This window comes from Myotis nattereri (assembly GCF_964212035.1).
Source record: "Myotis nattereri genome assembly, chromosome: 2".
Classification (NCBI taxonomy): Eukaryota; Metazoa; Chordata; class Mammalia; order Chiroptera; family Vespertilionidae; genus Myotis; species Myotis nattereri.
The window spans coordinates 46,814,228-46,835,906 of NC_138076.1; the positions used below are offsets into that span (position 1 = coordinate 46,814,228).

Here is a 21,679-nt window from a genome sequence, read left to right on the forward strand (position 1 = left end):
TTTAATTGAATTATGACACGATAAAGAAAATAATCAGTTCCAATCTAAGTGTTTATGTATATATACACACATAATAAATATACTTCAACCTTTTTAAATGCCACTGTAAATGGAGTGTTTTTAAGAGTTGCTACTTACAGTAATTGCATTTATAATTGTAAATTATACTACATACCTGCTTTAATTGCACAAAATTATAATGAAGCTCATATCCTCTTCTTCAAACTTAGACTTCATTTCAACAATTTCTCCAATTTCAGAAGAAATATACATTTTCATTAATATTATCCATTTTCTCAAAATCCTCTTTGAGTCTCATAAATATTGAGAAACTTTATCTCATCCTAGAGTACTTCAAAAGCTTTCCTTAGAGCTTTTGAGATGAGATTGGCCAATTTCATGAAAGGAAATTGGAGAGTGCAATAAAGATAAATAATAGTTGACTACACTTACAGAGGCACCTAAGTGTTCAGGAATCATTCTGAGGTCCTTTCTTTTGTCTTCAGTAAATAGTCATTCAAAAGCCAATAGATAGGGAAGCCAAAGCATGCAGATACATCTCTTTGTGAATTTGCACTTCACAAAAGAACTAGGTGTCCTAAAGCTGCTTCATTTACTCCAAAGTTATTACTTGAACATCACATTCAACTTACATATTTACATATATTTCCAGGAATACTAACTTATTAAACCCATGACTAATAAACAAGTGAAACTTTCAATAAAACCCTATGTACAAATGGAAATTGTTCTACTTGGAGAATTAGGTGAATTTAACATTTAGTACTTTACAAAAATAGTATGATAGTTGCTTTATATTCAACATAAAATATGAGATTTAGGGTTATAAATTAATTTGAGAGGTTGTGAGATCAATATAATGAGATATTAGAATTTTGTTTGCTTATATGATACAATCAGTTACATGTGCATGGCAGGGTAGAGAATGTGTAAAGTTTCTGGCAGCCATATGTGTTCTTTTCAAGCTATGTATGGGGAGCCTCACAAACCCTCTGCACAGAGGCAGAAACAGATCTCCACATTCCAATTTAATTGTGCATATACTTCACTCTCCACTAGCCTCTTTCAGCCAATAGGGAAACAAAATGGGGATGGATATGAATAATGATGATTAAAGCTCCAGGTAAACTACTATTAACCATGATCTAATTTAACCATAATCTAATAAACACATGAGGTAGGTAAGTTGTTTCCATTTTACTGATGAAAAAACAGAAGCTTCGAGAATTTAAATAACTCTAAATCATGCATATAGTAAGTGAACATTTTTAAATTTTAACCAAGATCACTTTTTTATTTTTTAAAATGTTTTTTATTTATTTTTTTAGAGAGAGAGGAATTAAGAGTGAGTGAGAGCGAAACATTGAACAGCCATCTCCCCCTGCTGGGAATATGCCCTCTACTGGAAATGGGTCCCACAACCCAGGCATGTGCCCTGACTGGAAATTGAACCTTTGACCTTTCGGTGCACGGGATAACACTCTATCAACTGAGTCACACCAGCCAGGGCCCAACTTTATAGCTTTAGGCAGCTGTTCTCAACCTGTGGGTCACGACCCCTTTGGCAGTCGAACGACCCTTTCACAGGGGTCACCTAAGACCATCCTGCATATCAGATATTTACAATATGATCCATAACAATAGCAACATTACAGTTATGAAGTAGCAACGAAAAAAATTTTATGGCTGGGTCACAACATGAGGAACTGTATTTAAAGGGCCAGAAGGTTGAGAACCACTGTTTAAGGGTTAATAATATCCCCATAAAGGGATGTTATAAAATTAAGTTAGAAAATACATTGAAAGAACAAAAACTTGTTAAATAATATTTATTATTTTTCCTAATACTTTACAGTCTTTCTTCATATAGCCTTGCAGATAGAACAGGATTGTAGGAGAAAAGCAAAGAACTCATGCCTGTGCATTCTAGGTTTGGGTACAATTGTATTTTCTCATTAAGATTAAATTACTATTGTAGTTCCATACAAATCTGATTATTTTTTGTTCTATTTCTTTAAAAAATGTCATTGAGATTTAAACAGATATATGAAAAGATGTTCAACTTCACTAGCTACTATGGAAATGCAAATCAAAACTATAATGAGATACCACCTCATACCTGTTAGAATGCTTACTATCAAGTAGACAAGCAATAACAAGATTTGGAGAGGTAGTTGAGAAAAAGGAGCTCTCATTCACTGCTGGTGGGAATGTAAACTGATACAACCACTAAGGAAAACAGATGAGGGTCCTCAAAAAATTAAGAATAGAATTTCCATATAACCCAGCAATCCCTCTCTGGTTATCTACCTGAAATTTTTGAAAACATTTGTTCACAAAGATATGTGCACTCCCATGTTCACTGCAGCATTATTTACAGTGCCCAAGACATGAAAATAACCAAAGTGTACTTTGATAGATGATCGGATAGAGAATATGGGGTACATATATACAATGGAATACTACTCAGCCATAAGAAGAAAAGATGAGATGTTGCCATTGTGACAACATCGATGGACCTTAAGAATATTATGCTAAGTAAAATAAGTCATTCAGCAAAAACTAAGAACCATATGATTTCACTTATATGTGGGATATAAAACTGAAACTCATAGACACAGACAATAGTTTGGTGGCTACCAAATAGGAAGGGTAAAGGGGGCCAATATACGGTGATAGAAGATTATTTGACTTTGGGTGGTGGGTACTCAATGTATCACACAAAATATATAGAGCATGTATCACAGAAATGTACATTTAAAACCTATATAATCTTAACCAATGTCACTGCCAATAAATTTAAGTCTAAAAAAGAAATTTTAAAAAGAAAAGATTAAATGACAAAAAAGTCAAACTCATTGATTTTTACAATTTAAAAATATCTAAGAATTCTGTGTTGAAATGTGATACTAGAACCTAATAAATGAACAAATTTCACTGTACTTAAATAAGAAGTCAAAGACCAAACATTAAAGACACTAATTATTGTGTCATAAAAACAGAATTCATTATTTTATGTACATAATCAGTGTATATTAATTGTCAGACCCACCCTAAAATAATAACCTTATCTCATGCTTGGCTTTAAAAGTAAATCCTGTGTTCTTCAAATCTTCTCCCTAAAGATGATATATTATACTTTTTTTTCAATATTAGAGGCAGGGGTTTCAAGAAAAATATCTTTGATTTTTTTCCTCACTACAGTTAATTGAAAATTTGCCCAGCAATCAAAGCAGAGGTGACTGCTACATTTTCAGGACTTTTGCAAGCCAGTTGAGGTCATATCAGTAGCTTGAAATCAGCCATGGTAAAAGTATTTACATCTATACATTATAGAAACTGGCAAATGCTATAAATCAGGGCTTTTTAACTTTTTCCAGGGAGACAATTGTTAAAAATTTACCAGCACACCACAGTTGTAAATCCACCCTTTTTATTAAGACAAAATAAAACAAATAACAACCACATAAAATTTTCCTATTTCTAGTGCCTATATTGACAAGAGGAAGTTAACCATCTGTTAAAGAAAACCTTGACTTTCTAAGACTAAACACTTCATGCCAACTTTGGTTTCAATTTGTTTAAGCTCTGATAGGAGCCATATTCCTCCCTCCCTGTTTTACCCTGGGCCCCTCAAAAATTACCAAGTCTTCCGATATAATAAAAGCCAGCAACCGAATGGCAGAACGACCACAACTGGTGCTCTCTGAGGAAGCCCATCGGGTCATCAGGCAATCATGATAGGGAAGGAGATCACAAGCTCAGAGGAAGTCTAACTTCAGTCTGATTCCAGAGGTAGCTCTGCAGTATCAATTACACCAGAGTCTTGAGACAGATAATCTGGGCAATTATAGCTCTATATCTATCCGCGGTTGGTTATGGCAACCTCTTCTCCATCTGCACCTCTCTAAAACTCTATGCAGCTTCCACGGCCCCTTGCCCCGGCTGGCCCTGCCCCTGAATAGGTCCCAACACCCCTAAATCACTGCCTGGCTCCCTGGTGCATGTACATTTAGTCAAAGCACAAGAAAATAATTATCAGTCCTTTCTGTCCCCAACCAGTCTCCACAGGGCTCTGCAAATACTTCAGCCAAGGTGTGGAATTCTCCCTCCATGGCCCACAGCCCCAGCAGACCTTCCAAGTTAACCAAAAAGGCTACGTAAGCATTAACAGGATGATGGCCCTTTGCTGAGGAATGTAGGGAGGCTGGGTGGGGATTTTGTGAAATTGCAGTGCCTTGCAGTTTAGATGAGCTTTCAATCTCTCTTTAAAAGTGTCAGCGAAGAAGACCTGCAGGTGCCAGGAGCAACAGCGAAGGGTAGGCACATTCAAAAACAGAAAAAAACTTTTAAACAAACAGACATGAAGATCATATTGGGAAACTGAGGGCAGAGCCCTGGGAAGAATGCAAAAATTATGAAAGGGCCATCATCCATCTTGATATAGGTTTGCAAACAACACATAAACAACTTCATCTCATGGCACATGAAATGCAAAACAGTTCTGCTGTGGGTTTTCTTTTGGGCATCCTTAAAGTATAATTAGATCCAGCTGGGGGAAAGCTATAGCTCCCAGCACTAGACCCCACAGCTGGCCCTGCCCGATGGGCCCCCATTGGGGTGGGCCCACCGGACCCCTCTAGTCTTAAATATAAAAAATATATATATGTAAACAGACTGTCCCTAATTTTGCTTTCAGCTATTGTGTCCCCTTGGTCTTAGTACTTAGACAGCTGCTATCTTGTGTGTGATTCCACAGCTCAAGTGAGACAGCTCTTTTTAAAGGTGTAGAAGACATGTGTACCCCACACCAAACACCACTGGCAAGGCCAGAGGGCAAGAATCCTCCCTGCTTGGTTGTTGGCTGCTGAGGGCTCACACTGATATCCTTCTCTAGATGAATGCCTTCAGCTGAAGCAAACCTCTTGCCTAAAGGTTTATTTTTACAATCACTGACCACTTCAGGGTTTGCCATAACCAACCACTGATAGATATAGAGCTATAATTGCCCTGATTATCTGTCTCAAAACTCTGGTGTAATTGATACTGTAGAGCTCCCCCTGGAATAGGACTGAAGTTAGACTTCCACTGAGTTTGTGATCTCCTTCCCCATCATGATTGTCTGATGACATCATAAGCTTCCTCAGAGAGCACTCCTTCAATAAATCTCAGCTTCCAGGGAACCTGATCTTAAACAAAAGTCAACAAATCCAGCCACCTCTTCTCAATCTGCATCTCTCTAAAACTCTAGGTAGCTTCCAAAATTATTGATTGCTGCTACTCTTCTTGAAACCCTATTTTTCCAAAATATTGAAAATAAGATTCTTGTATAGTTTGTTCAGTACACTAATTTCATTGTTCTTCACTGTTTATTGGATATCTGTTCAACTCTCTTATTCTTTACATCTTATTCTGGTAAAATCTACCATGCAGCTTCAATATTAGATAAATGCAAAACTCCCAAATGTATATTATTTTCCCATGTCTCAGATAGTATTTCCTCCCCAAGCTGATCATTTCCCTGTGTTCCTTATCTATTATAGGCACCACTGGCCCTGAGGCTACCAAAGCTTAAAATCTTGGATTTCACTCACCTTTAATCCTTTATATTCTCCTTTACGCCTTAAAAGAGTCAGTCACCAGGTCATGGCACTAGAAACTGCATCATATTTTTGCAGATGTTTTGTCCTTTTCATTAGCACTGCATCTGGAAAGTTTATCTTCCACAGAGAGCATTTCAGATGCCTCCAAATGCCTCTCCCTCCCTTCAACATGCTGGGCTGGCCACTTATGCTTCATATGGCAAATACAGTGGTTTTTCTAAAAATATGTTATAATTCTATCACTTCCCTATTTAAGAGCTTCGCAGATATCCACACTTTTTATAAGAAATATTCCCACTAGCTTTATTTTTAAGGCTTAATTGTTTATTACTAATACTAGAAATAAGGTCTTGTTATTAGTATTAATGATGATGATTCTATTGACTAAAATGTGCTTTTAACTGGCCCCAAATGGAAGATATTTTTATTAATTTTATTAAAGTGGCATTGGTTCACAAAATCATACAGGTTTCAAGTATATAGCTCAACAAAATATCATCTGAACACCACATCTTGGACCTACCGCCCTGAGCAAAGTCTCTTTCCGTCCCCATTTTCCCTCCCTTGGACCACCTTCACCTACCCCACAGCCTCCCTTTCCCTTTGGCTATCACGACACTGTTTATTGTTTCTATGTGTTTTATAAATACATAAATAAATAAGTTATATAATACATACACACACAAACACACACACACACACACACACACACAGTAGGTCCTTGGGTTACTTCAGAGATCCGTCCCTATAGCGCAACATAACACGATTTATTTCGCCGTAAGTCAGAACCCGCCTACATAAGCACCTCCGTCACTCACATGGTGCACATACACAGCAGTAATGAAGTGAAACAGTAAAAAAAAATAAAAAGAAAGATAACAATTCCTGACCTTTACTTGTGGTAAATAAATAATTAAACAAAAGCACATATGTATATGTCAAAATGACAGAATTTTTTTTTTATAAATAAATGGGAGATGGTGACTTAACCACAAAATGACATACATCGAGTCCGACGTAACCCGAGGACTATATATATATATATATATATATATATATATATATCCCTTCACCTTTTATCCAGCCTCCCAACACCCCTCCCCTCTGACCGTTGTCAGTCTGTTCCATGTATCTATGCCTCTGTTCCTCCGTTTATTTTGTTCATTAGATTGCACATCTAAGTGAGGTCATGTATTTGTCTTTCTCTGACTAGCTTATTTCACTTAGCATAATAATTTTATTTTAAACAGCAAAGACTTATAAGTTGAAGAAAATTATATTTTTGTCCCATTTTCTGCTCATTTTCCTCAGAAATCCTTTGGTATACTATTTGGTAATAAATGGTCTACCATTTAGCAATAAATTGGTCTACAAATAGACGAATAAAATAATTTGGTCTATTTGCCATTGCAAAAATCCATCACACATTTGCATATTTTAGAGGCTGTGTTCATTCTTCTCCTTCTTCCTGTAAGGCTGCTGCCCCTTCACACACTGGCCTATGTGGCTTCTTATATGGCTATTCAAATAAAATCTTAAAATATAAAAAGAAAAAGGGACCAATAAACTCCTAAACTGAAACAGTCATTGAAATACTGCCAAACAAAATAATGTGGCTAGCAATATAAAAGCATTAATTGACACAAGAAGATGTAATATTAATTTACTTTCACATTATGATCTTAGGAGTCCATTTATCCAGATAATAAAATGAATTAAAATGCATTCTGAAAAGTAATTCAAATTTTAAAGCTCATATCTCATCTTTTTTAAGATTAGTCTCAGCTCAGCTGTTTTAAAAGTCTTTAGCAACATGGATAAAATTAAAATACAGGCTGTCACTGAGAATATAAAATAAATGTCATTCTTATGAGTTCTTGCCTTGTGATTTTTCTAAAATAAAAACAAAAAACAAAAAACATTGTTCACTATTCACAGCAGTATAATTCAAATAACAGAATTTTTAAACATTTAAGGAAAACAAAATATTATTAAATGACTAGAGGCCCGGTGCATGAAATTCGTGCATTCAGGGGGGTCCCTCAGCCCAACCTGCACCCTCTTGCAGTCCGGGAGCCCTCGGGTGATGTCCAACTGATGGCTTAAGCCCGCTCTCCACAAGAAGCGGGCCTAAGACAGCAGTCAGACATCCTTAGCGCTGCTGCGAAGGCGGGAGAGGCTCATCATAGCAACTGGTTATTTGGCCTTTCAGTCGATTTGCTTATTAGACTTTAATTATATAGAATAATCTTTTAAATAAAATATTTTTATTATTCCACCCTTTATTTCCCCTTTACTTCCTTCATGCCATCAACCAGATAAATGTTAAATCAATTCCTTATTTCTAAATACAGGATAGGGCAAAACTAGGTTTACAGTTATGAGTCCATGAAACAGAGTTTATTATTACATTATTATTTATTAATTATTGCATTATTTTCCATGGAAACAGTTATAAGCCTACTTTTTCCCTACCCTGTATGTTTACATTTCTTTGCTCTAAACCCAAATATTTCTAAACTAGAGAAGAAACCCTTTTTGAATTATAGACTATAATCTGAATCTCCAAGGCCTAGAAATGCATGGTATATACAAAAATCAAAGTATCAAAATTCCTGCACTAAATAAGGTCATGTTCACACAGAATCCAAGGATGGAATCAAAATTCAAATATTTCTCAAAATGGTTGATTTTCTCTGACACTAACTGAAACTCTTATTGTGCTGTAGGCAATAGGAATCACTAAGTCCAGTTGACACTACAATCTCCCCAAAAGTTAGTGCATCTTGACAAATTCAATAGAACCTCAGCCAGCCCATACGTTCCAAACTCATAGAAATCATTTTTTTCAGTGGTTGTTCTACTTGAGACACCTTCCTTCCTCCATCCCTCCCTCCCTCCCTTCCCTCCTTCCTTCCTTCCTTCCTTCCTTCCTTCCTTCCTTCCTTCCTTCCTTCCTTCCTTTCTTCCTTCCTTCCTTCCTTCCTTCTTACTTTCATTTGGTTTTCTAAACTACCTCAAATTACTAGCATAAATTCAATGCCTTTTAAGTTGTTTCTGAAAAAAAAGTAAATAGCATTAGTATTAAGCATTGGCCACTTTGTTAAAGCTGACTTCTTCCACAAGGATTGAATTTCCATCCATAATGTTTAACCGGGACAAAATAATTTAGATGATATACACAGTAGTTAGCACAGTATATTACTCTGAAAAACAGATGGGTTTTTTATGTAAAATGCTACTGAAGCACTCACTTAAATGTAACCATTCAATTTTCTACCTCAAGCCCAAAAGCTCTCTTTGTTGGCATCAGGTATTTTTCTTCATCTAGCATGCCTGATATTGCAGGCCCCTTTCTCGCTCCATATTCTCCAAGACATGCTCAGATTCTCTTCCCATTCAATTTATGACATGAGTCATTGAATGCTATAGCCTACTGGAGGGTTTTTTCCAGTACTTTCCAGCCCTGTAGTAGAAATCCATTTTTTCTGATAAGAAATGCAGTGATGACCCTGTCAGGTAAGTATCCTAATTCATCTGTCTCTGTGAGAAAGTTCTTTCCTCCAGGCTCTTTCAAAATTCATATATGAACTATTCTATATGAGTTAGCATCTTCAGAGAGACTAGCTTTCACATTTGTTTAAAATATATATTACTAGAGGCCTGATGCACAAAAATTTGTGCAAGAGTAGGCCTTCCTTCCCCCGGCTGCCGGCACCAGCTTCCCTCCAGCACCCAGGACCAGGCTTCCCTCCTCCGGCTGCCGGTAGCCACCCAGGACAAAGGGTGGCTTCCCCCTGGCCCTGGCTTTATCAGGAAGAACATCTGGAATGATGTCTGGAAGATGTCCAGTCTAATTAGCATATTACCCTTTTATTATTATAGATAATATCAGAAGCAGCTGATAATAATCTATTTTAAATATTATGATTACATTAAGTGCCCAGCACATGAATTTGTGCACCTTAAAAGGAACTGTGGCCTGTGAGGCTCTAGTAGGCACAGGGGCAGATCTCAGACCATCCTATGAGACGCCTCCGGCCACTCCTGCAACAGCCCCTGGTCTCCTGTCTGAGGGCAGCCCCGCTCCTGCCACTGCTGCTCCCACCCACTGACAGCATGGAGCAATTGGGGCTGGTGCCCGCAGTGGGTGCAAGAGGCGGCTGCCGGTCTCGATTGCCCCTCAGGGGCAGGAGGAGGTGGAGAAGCCCTGAGGGGCAATCGAGGCTGGCAGCTGACGCTCACACCCGCTGATTTTGCTGAGCAATTGGGGCCGGCACCGGGCACTGGCAGCGGGTGTGAGCAGTGGCTCCAGCGCTGGCAGTGGGTATGAGCAGGGCCAGCGCCAGAAGCAGGTGCGAGCACTGGGCAGGATCTAAGCATGTGGGAGCAAAGAATTTTCTGTAACCACCAGAGGTTCACCTTGATGACAGCGACTGGTGCCCAGCCTTGGTCTGGCACCCCTGCTCACCTGCTCCTCCATCCCGTTGTGGCTGACACACACCATGTTCCACGCACACCCCCTGGTGGTCAGCGCACGTCATAGTGACCGGTTCTTCAGTTGTTCTGCCGTTAGGTCTATTTTCATATTAGCCTTTTATTATATAGGACTAGAGGCCCAGTGGACAAAAATTTGTGCACTCGGGGGGAGGGGGGTCCCTCAGCCCAGCCTGTGCCCTCTCTCAGTCTGGGACACCTTAGGGGATGACCACTGCTGGCTTAGGCCCGCTCCCTGGGGGACTGGGCCTAAAATGGCAATCAGACATCCCTCTGGCAGCCCTGCAGCCCTCGGGGGATGTCCACTTGCCAACGGGGAGCAGGCCTAAGCTGCAGTCAGACATCCTTAGCGCTGCTGAGGAGGCAGGAGAGGTTCCCACCACCACCACTGTGCTGGCAGCCATCAGCCTGGCTTGTGGCTGAGCAGAGCTCCTCCCATGTGAGAGCGCCCTGACCACCAGAGGGCAGCTCCTGCATTGAGCGTCTGCCCCCTGGTGGTCAGTGTGTGTCATAGTAACCAGTCATTCCCAGTCCTTCTGCTGTTAGGATCAGTTTGCATATTACCCTTTTACTATATAGGATAGAACCTGGTGCACAGGTGGGGGCCGGCTGGTTTGCCCTGAAGGATGTCCCGTATCAGGGTGGGGGTCCTGCTTGGGTGCCTGGCCAGCCTGGATGAGGGGATGATGGCTGTTTGCAGCTGGTCACACCCCCTTCAGGGTGGGGGTCTCCACTGGGGTGCCTGGCCAATCTGGGTGAGAGGCTGAGGGCCGTTTTCAGGCTGGCGGGTGACTGAAGCTTCCAACCTCTCCTTTTTTTTCTTTTTTTTCTTTTTTTATTCTGGGATTTATTTACCTTCTATGGCTGTCACTGGAACTGAGAGCCGGCTTTAGCTCTGAGGCTCGGCTCCAGCTCTGAGACCTTGGCTGCTGAAAGCAGGTATCTGGGTTTGTTTGACTTCCATAATTGCAACACTGTTGCAGCTCCAGCTCTAAGGCTGGCTGGCTGAAAGCAGGTATCTGGGGTTTGTTTAACTTCTATAATTGCAACATTGTTTCTTAGAGTGCAGCTCAGAGGCCAGTAGCGGCAGGCGGGGAACCTTGGCCTCCTCCATCACTGGAGCAAGCAAGCCTCCTGTTCGCTTCAGCTGCCTGGCTGCCAGCCGCCATCTTGGTTGGCAGTTAATTTGCATATAGCCCTGGTTAGCCAATGGGAAGCATGTCAGAGGTATGGTTAATTACCATGTTTGTCTACGATTAGATAGGATAGGATCGTATGGGTCTCAGGGATTCATCTACAGTTATGAAATAAAAGAACTTATGAAAGAGAGTGTGCAAGCAGAACATTAAAAATGAGGCAGACTTCTCTAGACTAACACACATCAGGCTGTTACTGGTAGAAATTGTTCTGATATATATTCTCTTAACTCAGAAATATATCCCATGCTTGAAATTAATACTTGAATAGTGATAAATATTTAAAAGCATCTAACTATGCTTTTAAAAAACATAAAAGTAAAAATATATAAATCATGTGTGACTAGGTTAAAAATTGCAAAATTCCTCCGATGGCATATATGGGATGGTTTGAACAGAAAATATATTGTAAATATGAAATCACATGGTAAAATGTGATTAACACTCATGAGAAGAGAACAAACGAGGCTGGTTTCCCTTGCAGTCTCATATTTTGTGTATGTAATCAATCTATTGGTTTGTTTTATTCTCAGGAGATTTTAGAACAGGGTGATCTGACCCACTGCAAACGTCATTATATCCTGAAGCCCTTAATACAGTGTTTCCAGGATTTATAACCAGCAGTGGACATTGACAGTTGCACCTTCCCTAACCTGGTTTAGCCAGCCTACTCCATCTTCCACATATATTTCATTCATTCAACTGTTATTGAGTATCTCCTATGTGCAATGCATTGAGCTAGATGTCAAATAATACAAATGGTTTCCAAATAGAAAGATGAGTAAGATAAAGTCTCTGATCTCAAAACTCCTAAAATTGAGTAAGGGAGATAGCAATAATACAAAATATAGTATCTTAATAGATAAAAGTGGGAACAAATTAAAAAAAAAAAGAAAAGAAACCCTGGGAATACTTCAGGAAAGAGTAGACATTGAGCTGAGTCCTGTCACTTGACTGTCACAGGCAGAAATGGGGGAAAGGGATTCTAATTCAATAAAGTGGCTTGAATTATTACAGAAAGGAATGTATGTGTAGGGCAGATCCCAGGCATTATGAATAATACACTCTTGGTAGCACATGAGGAAAAGACAAATCTAGAAGGAGACAAGTTATTTGAAAGCAAGTTCCATCACCATTTAAAGAAGAAGAATAAATAAAATAAAGAAAAAGAAGATATAAAAATAAATAAGCAAATTCCAGACCACCATAGGGGGCTTTAACTACCATTAGCTCCAAAATCAGTGAATTGTGTATGAACTCTGTTTCAGTAAATTCTGAGACTTTCATGATGATACTAAGTATATACCATTTTAAAAGACATCATAGCCAGCCACCCCATTTCTTGTAAATCTTTTACTCTCTCATAACACATCATAGCAGGCAGGGTTAAAGAAGTTTAAGTCTCCAGGGCAATAAAACATAAATAATTTTGGTACAGATTACAAAACTATGAGTTGAATTAATTGTGTATGCACATATTACTAAAGTTCTTATTTCAGACCAGCATAGTAGGCTAACATGTGTAAATTAATTTCTAAACAGAAAAACTAGATTGTCTTCCCAAAGCACTAGATGAGACCAAAGGATTGTTTGAAGCAGCTTATTTCCTTTATATTCAGGGAACTCTTTCCATAAATTCATTTGCTAATCTTTAAGCAATTTTTATTAACTTTCAGTCACATGGAAACAAAAATGGAGTTATGGTCCCACAATTCTGCCCCACCCAAAAGCAGCCAGAAAACAGCAATGTTCAGTGCTGATATGGATGCAAAGAAATAAGTTTTAATGAATATCCGGGGGGTGGGGGGAGTGAAAATTGTTAGAACCCTTTGGAAAATCATGCATTAAAATATCAAATGTTCAAACAATATAAGTGTAAATATAAAAATTTGAGCAATCTTATAGAAATCACAGTATATGTATACAAAGATGTGTATGCTGTTATTCACCACATATTGTTTGTAGGAGGAAAATCATAAATGTTCATTTGGACAGAAATGACTGAATCAGGTTAGCAAAAGCATATTATTGAATGCTATTCAATTACTAAAAAGCGTGAGTGGGACATTTCCACATCAACTATGGGAAAGACTATTCAGATACAAAATTGAGAAAATTGGGGTTTAATGAATAATATATGGAATAATCACATTTTGTAAATATTATCACTAACAAAAGTCTGATCAGTATATATGCATGAAGGGGCATAGTAAACATGGTAGAATGCTATAGTTCTTGTTATTAACATGATAGCTTTCGAGATAAATTTTTAAAAAATTAAAAGAATGAAATACATACTAGCATTTTACTCCCAGTTTCAAATCTATTCAATGATAGGAGGTCTGTGGAAAGAGCAGGTAGCCCACATTATTGCTAAAAAGAAATGTTGGCCATTATCTTCAAGCTTCTTGACTCACTACCACCCTTTGATTCCTAGAGATGACAATGTCTCCTAATTTATAGAAAGAAAATAAAGGCCCCTGACTAGGAAATTCATCATCTTCCTACCTATTATGTGCAAATTATCCATATCCATCCCCAGGCTTTTCTCCCATCCTAGAACAATGATTGTCCCCTCCCCACCAAAGCTAATGTCTACATATCTCTATGCACCTTTAATCTTCTCCTACACTAGTTCAGACTGAGTTCAATATTTACATTCTACCCAATCCTTTCCTTCTATCTGTAAGCATACATTAATCTCTCTTTACTTAAAAACAAGACCAAAAAAAAAAAAAAAACAACAACAACCCACAATCTCTTTTGAGCTATGTCTTCCCCCTGGAGCGTTCTTAAAATTATTTAATAATCAATATTGCACCACTCTAATAATCAGCCTCTCTGCTCCCGGTGTCACCTCCTGTTCAGTGTGTCTTCTTAGTTTCAGCACATTATTTTCTACATCTGCCACATCTTCTTGCTGCTCTGCTTTGGTGAGTCAAAGGTTTTATCTTAGCTTTCTGGACTCCTGATTTAAAACTCTCGCTCTAGGTAACCACATGCATGTCACTTTTTCACATACCATCATGACATCTAAAATCATAGCTCTGTCTCTCATTTCTCTCTGGAGATCCAGACTCAGAGTCCCCCACTGCCTGCTCATCTTGATTAGATCCAGTTTACACTTTCCAGCAAAGAGGATTCCACCTCAGAGCAAGGTGAGCATGGCATAATAATTATCTAACCACACAAAAGTTATTACTATGGAATACTGTTTAACAGATTTAGGCAGGTGCAAGAGTTAAAGGACAGCAGAAGTTACACAAATCTTACCAAAACTCAACTCAGTGTAGTGTTCTACAGCTAAGGAAGGTTGGAAAGCCAACAGACTCCGTGGACTAGGAGCTCATTGGGATCATTAACTTGAGATGTGGTTTCCTTCCTTTTTGCTAATTTAATGTTTCCCTTGTGGCCTTATAGGCTAATGCAGCTTCAGAAGTCCCTGCCAAGGTCTCAGACTGTAACTTACACAGAAGACGCTGGGTTGTTAAGCTAAGGGTCTCTGGATGAGCATCTCAGCTAACAAGCATAAAGGTGAACTTGACCCATATTGTCATTCAGGGAATACCTTCCTGATTCCCAATAACAGAATTATATTTGAATCTCACACATGAAAGGCAAAAAGATATAAAAGTTTTGATTAATTTTGCTTTCCTGTAGAATGGAATCTTGACAAGGTTCCTTTTAAAATAGGGTTTCTCTTGAATAGCAATTTAGACAGTCATTTAATTTATCAGAAATTTGTGACACATACTAACAATTTAGGAAATTTTAAATTTACTTCAGGAGTAAAAGAAATACATGTATTTTATTTCAAATGTTGAATTATCATATATCACAGTTTTAATTTCTGATATAAAGAGTTAGAAAAAACCTTCAATTATTCAAAACCTTCAAGCTATTCGATATGGCAAACTTATTCTAGAAACCCAAACACTTTAATTGACATATATCATTAAAGTGATTTATTTCTATTTGAATATAACAAAAATATTTACAGTAGTACATAAAATGGTTTGAATACAAATATTTTTCCCAGTTGGCAAAAAAAAAAAAAAATCTATCACTGAGAACAAAACTAGGGATTCTAAAAAATATGAATGTAAATATAGTGGCAAATATGAACAAAAATAGTCTTTTATTAATCACTAGAAGCCCGGTGCACAAAAATTTGTGCACTCGGGGGAGTCCCTCAGCCTGGCCTGTGCCCTCTTGCAGTCTGGGACCCCTCGGAGGATGTTCACCTGCTGGCTTAGGCCCGCTCCCTGGGGGATTGGGCCCAAGCTGGTAGTCAGACATCCCTCTGGCAGCCCGGCAGCCCTCGGGGGATGTCCACTTACCAGCAAGGAGAAGACCTCAGCTGCAGATGGACATCCTTAATGCTGCTGAGGAGGCAGGGGAGGCTCCCGCCACCACCACTGTGCTGGAAGCCATCAGCCTGGCTTGTGGCTGAGCAGAGCTCCCCCTGTGGGAGCACACTGACCACCAGGGGGCAGCTCCTGCATTGAGCGTCTGCCTCTGGTGGTCAGTGTGTGTCATAGTGACCAGTCATTCCCAGTCATTCTGCTGTTAGGGTCAATTTGCATATTACCCTTTTATTATATAGGATAGAGGCCTGGTGCATGGGTGGGGGCAGGCTGGTTTGCCCTGAAGGGTGTCCCGGATCAGGGTGGGGGTCCCGCTGGGGTGCGTTGCCAGCCTGGGTGAGGGGCTGATGGGTGTTTTCAGGCTGGTCACACCCCCTTCTGGGTGGGGGTCCACACTGGGGTTCCTGGACAGCCTCGGTGAGGGGTCAATGGCTGTTTGCAGCTGGTCACACCCCTTCAGGGTGGGGGTCTCCACTGGGGTGCCTCGCCAGCCTGGGTGAGGGGTTGATGGCTGTTTTCAGGCTGTTCAAGCCCCCCCAGTGGGGACCCTCACCCCATGGAGGGTTGGCCATCCTGGGTGAGGGGCTGATGTCTATTTTCAGGCTGGCCACACCCCCTTTAGGGTTAGGGATCCCCACTGGGGTGTCTGGCCAGTTTGGGTGAAGGGATGAGGGCCATTTTCAGGCTGGTCAAGCCCCCCGGCGAAGGAAGCTCCCAGCCTCTCCTTTTTTCTTTCTTTTTTTTTTTTTTATTCTGGGATTTATTTACCTTCTATAATTGAAACTTTGTAGCCTTGAGTGGAGCTCAGAGCCGGCCAGGTTGGGCAAGAAGCTTGGCTTCCTCCATCACCAGGGGCAACCCAAGCCTCCTGCTCACTCCAGCTCCGTAGCCACGGCTGGCTGAAAGCAGGTATCTGGGGTTTATTTATCTTCTATAATTGAAACTTTGTTGCCTTGAGTGGAGCTCAGAGCTGGCTGCGGCAGGCAGGAAGCTTGGCTTCCTCCATCACTGGGGCAACCAAGCTTCCTGCTTGCTCCAGCTCTGTGGCTGCCGACCGCCATCTTGGTTGGGCTAATTTGCACATAGTCGCTCTGATTGGCTGGTGGGCATGGCTTAAGACATAGCAAAGGTACAGTCAATTTGCATGTTTGTCTTTTATTAGTGTAGATAACATAAGCCTCAAAATAGATCTCAGATGAAATTTAAAAGTACATCCAAATTTACCTTAAGATTGATTAGTATTTATGTTGTAAAATAAATTCATGATTAAAGAGCATCCATGATTTTATAATATGTATTTGTTATTCATATTTTTCCATCACTATTTATCATCCCTATACCCTCTTCTACCTTCTCTCCTCTCCCACAATCATGACATTGTCTATGTCCATGAGTTTTTTCTCTTTTTTTCTCAATTCCTCTATTGTTACATCAAAAAGAACTAATTTGTGAATCATTATAATTATAATTGAAACTAATTAATAGTAATATGAAGAACTATATTTTGGGGAGAATAGGTATTTTGCACATATTGCTAGAACTAAATCTGCAATGATGTCAAATATAAATGCACACCCCTGTTTTAGAAATAAAGCAAGATAATGTTATGTAATGTAGATTTTAAAATATTTTCATAAATTTAATGTAACCCTTTAGGGTATGAAACTGAAAAGTTTAAATAAAAAAGAAAAAGAGGTCACCTTCCTCATAAATAATTTATTGGAAATTGATATAATAATAAAAATATAATAATACAATAACATCAGTCTCAGTGATAATATCAACCTCCTAGATTTCTCTTTGTCAAAAAACATACAAAGACCCTGGTATACCATTTAACAAGATTCACTAATAATTTATTTTTACTGCATTTGATTTATCATTATAATTCTCTCTTTATCCCACATACATATTTAGTATATATCATTATTCAATGTTTTCTATTTACAACATTAAAGGAGTATTTACTATTTATATGTTTCTGTGAACAATATTGAAATATATTCTTAGTATTTAGTATTTTCTTCAATCTGGCTTCCCCCCATCAGCACTTACTCACCGCCACTTCAGATGCATTTGTTTTAATCATTAAAGAAACTATAAAACAGTATAACTACAAAGGTTAAGACTTTAATAAATGCTGTGTTTGAGATAGTAGGAAGTTGTAGATCTAACAAATTTATGGTCAAAGTCTTTCACTTCCTCTGTTATACAAGATTTTAGCTAATTTCCTCTTCAATTAATGTAATATGATTTTTTATTTTCTAAACAGGTAAATATGCTTTTTTCAAAAATTTTGGATTAATAGTCAGGGTTCTCCAAAGAAACAGAATAGGATGTAAATAGTAATAGGAAAAGTTAGAAGTACAGTTTTACATTTTAATTATTCCTTTTGATGTTATTTCAAATTTATAGTAAATTTTCAAAAATCATAAAAAGACTCTGGTATACCATTTAACAAGATTCATTAATTATTTAATTTTGTTCCATTTGATTTATCAATCTAATTCTCTTTTTCTCCCACACACATATTTTAGTACATATTTTCTAAGAACAAGGGAATTCTCTTATTTAACCATACAACAATTATCAAAATCAGGAAATTTAACATTAATATAATTCTATCCTAGTGATTTCCTTCCTTTTTATTCTCCTCCCCCCACCCCCCCACCCCCTCGCCGCGCCCTCCCCCCCCCCCCCCGAGTCCAGGATCAAATCTAGAATCCTGCATTTAGTTGCCACATCTTTTTAGTCCAATTTATTCTTGAAGCAAGTGTTTTTCAGCTTTTCTTTGTCATTCTTCCTCTTGACATTTTTCAAGAGTACAGCTACTTCTTTGATAGAATCCTCCTCAAGATAAGTTTAACTGTTCTTTTCCCAGGATTAAAGGAAGTTTAGGTCCTTTTGACAAGAATGTCACAAAATTACTGTGTCTTTCTAGATAACATATCATCAAGCACATGATGTCAGTTCATCCCAATATAGATGATAATAATGTTGATGATTGAATTCAGGTGTTATACACTGGCTTTATGAAGTATAAAATTCACATATGCTTTCTTTGTAATTAATAAGTACTATTGATCCTCATCAAAATTCTACGCACTAGTTGTAGCACAAATTGATAACTATTGGATGAATCAATTGTTACTAAGATAGCTACAATATTGGTTTTCTAGCCTCTTCATTTCGTCTACATTTATTTGTTGATATTGCAGGGAAAAGCTATTCCTTCTTTCCCATTTTTTGGTTCATTCATTTATTCATTCATTCATATCAATTTGCACTCATTAATTCTCATTTGGATTTGATTTTGTAGTATTTTTTTTCTTTATGGCGTGTTCTTTATTGAGCTGGTCTTAAGTCAGTGTACAGGTAAGCCCTGGGTTGGCTGCCTCCACACCTCAACCCACTCTCATGGGGGTGGGCCAAAAGCCTTCATATATCTCAAGTTGGGGACAAAAAGAAGGGGAGGGGCACGATGGCTGGTTATTCAAAATAAGACAAAACAAAAAGAACAAGTATAAAGGAGAAGATTTAAAAATTTTGGATTACATAATTTACACAAAAGCAATGCCACCACCCTCCCCTGTATGAACTCCGGGAAAGACTGGCCCTTCTTAGGGAGAAGTAGGCAGCCTTTGAGCAGGCAAGGGACTTCCTGTAACAATGCCTCTCACGATTTTTGCAATGACTATTATTTTTTTTTAAAAAAGAACAATGTACAATCAAAGTCCTTGGCCACACTGTAGAACTTGAAGATGCTCACTTCAACAGACTGCTGTCACATTCACTGCTCCAGTTTTTAAATCCTGAGTCAAGCAACAACAAAACATCTAAACAAACAACAAAATAAAATAAACCCATGCCAACCTCTTCTTATTTTCTGCACAAGTTAGGTTTTGTCAAGAAGCAGTGCAACCAAGTAACAGTCTGCCAAGAGATATTTGCAGTGGACGGTGGAGGGGCCCGACTCGTCATACTCATGCTTGCTGATCCACATCTACCAGAAGGTGGACAGTGAGGCCAGGATGGGGCCACTGATCCACACAGAGTACTTGCTCTTAGGGGGCGCAAGGATCTTGAGCTTCATAATCATGGGGGCCAGGGCCATGGTCTCCTTCTGCATCCTGTCGGCTATGCCAGGGTGCATGATGGTCCCACCAGATAGCACTATGTTGGCATAGAGGTCCTTATGGATGTCGAGGTCACACTTCATGATGGAGTTGGAGGTAGTTTTGTGGATGCCATAGGATTCCATGCCCTGGAGGGAAGGCTGGAAGAGGGCCTCGGGTCAGTGGAACCACTCGCTCCTTGCCAATGGTGATGACCGACCATCAGGAAGCTTGTATATCATCTCCAGGTAAGATCTGGAGGCTGCAGTGGCCATTTCCTGCTGGAAGTCCAAGACAATGTAGCACAGCATTCTTTTTTATGTCATGCATGGTTTCCTGCTTGGCTGGGATGGAGAAGCTGTAGCCAGCTCTGTGAGGATCTTTATGAGACAGTCTCTCAATTCCTGCCAGCCTGGTCCAGATGCAGGCTAGCATGGGGAGGGCTTCCCTTCATAGGTTTGCACAGTGTGAGGGATCCCTCACCAGAGCCCATAACAATGCCAATGGTTCAACCAGAGGCATATAGGTATAGCTCCATCTGGATGGCCACATACATGGCTGGGGTGTTGATGGTCTCAAACATGATCTGGGTCGTCTTCTCAGGATTGGCCTTGGGGTTCAGGAGCACCTCAGTGAGCAGGATGGGGTGCTCCTCAGGGGTAACATGCAGCTCATTGTAAAAGGCGTGATGCCAGATCTTCTCCATGTCATCCCAGTTGGTGACAAGGCCGTGCTCAATGGGGTATTTCAGGGTCAGGATGCCCCTCTTGCTCTGGGCCTTATCACCAATGTAGTAATCCGGACCCATGTTTACCATCATGTCCTGGTGCCAGGGGCACCCCATGATGGAGGGGAAGACAGCCCTGGGGGCATCCTCACCCACAAAGCCTGCTTTGCACATGCCAGAACCATTGTCAACCAGGAGTACAGCAATATCATCATGCATGGTGAGCTGGAGGCAGTGTGGACGGGAAGTTAGAGAAGCAGAAAAGTAGAGGGGGCTGTGCTGGCAGGTTGACATGGCCTGGGCAGGGAACTTGTATTATTATTGTTTAGGAAACTGAAATATACAAGATTCATCTGTTTGGAGCCTCTTCAATCTGGATCTTGTGTGCTTTTAACATGCTCCTATCATTCTTTGAGAAATGCTTTACATTCTAGCATTTCTAGCACCTTGTACTTTCCCTGTCTAGACCCTGGACTCTCCATTTCTCCAAGGAACCCTTATTACTTTTATTTAAAAATAATATTTAAAAACTAGGGTCTTGCCCTAGCTGGTTTGGCTTAGTGGATAGAACGTCAGCCTGTGGACTGGAGGGTCCCAGGTTTGATTCCGGTCAAGGGAATGTACCTTGGTTGCGGGCACATCCCCAGTGGGGGGTGTGCAAGAGGCAGCTGATTGATGCTTCTCTCTCATCAATGTTTCTAACTCTCTATCCCTCTCCCTTCCTCTCTGTAAAAAAAATCAATTAAACATATATTTTTTAAAAACCTAGAATCTTCACAATTGATATGCAATTGCTCTTGATGTGATATTACTCCTAGGTACTCACAACAGAGTTACAAAGAGTTTGTATGCACATGTGTCTGTGTCTGTCTATCTATCTATCCTCTACACACCTTTATATATATCTACAATATATTGAAAAATCATGAATGATCATCATTCCAATTCCCAATACAATGCAATGGAATTCATATTATTCTTCCCTTGTCCATATTAGTATTACCATGTCTAATATTTGGCAACTGGCTCCCATTATCAATGTATTTACTCACCAGATGATCAAGTCTAAAATAACAGCAAATGGCTTCAGGATTGCTAACATATTCCACTGCAATAAAAAACAAATTCTACTAATTGTTCAATATGTGTTCAC

General features: G+C 39.4%; 1 protein-coding gene and 1 pseudogene across 3 annotated transcripts in view; both read right to left on the minus strand.

The window, feature by feature from the left end:
- Positions 1-21,679, minus strand: part of GPC5 (glypican 5) — a 1,292,689-nt gene that overhangs the window by 906,503 nt on the left and 364,507 nt on the right. The window lies entirely within an intron of this gene.
- Positions 19,580-20,745, minus strand: LOC308511610 (actin, cytoplasmic 1-like; annotated as a pseudogene). The gene has a single exon. The product of its transcript is annotated as an actin, cytoplasmic 1-like (transcript).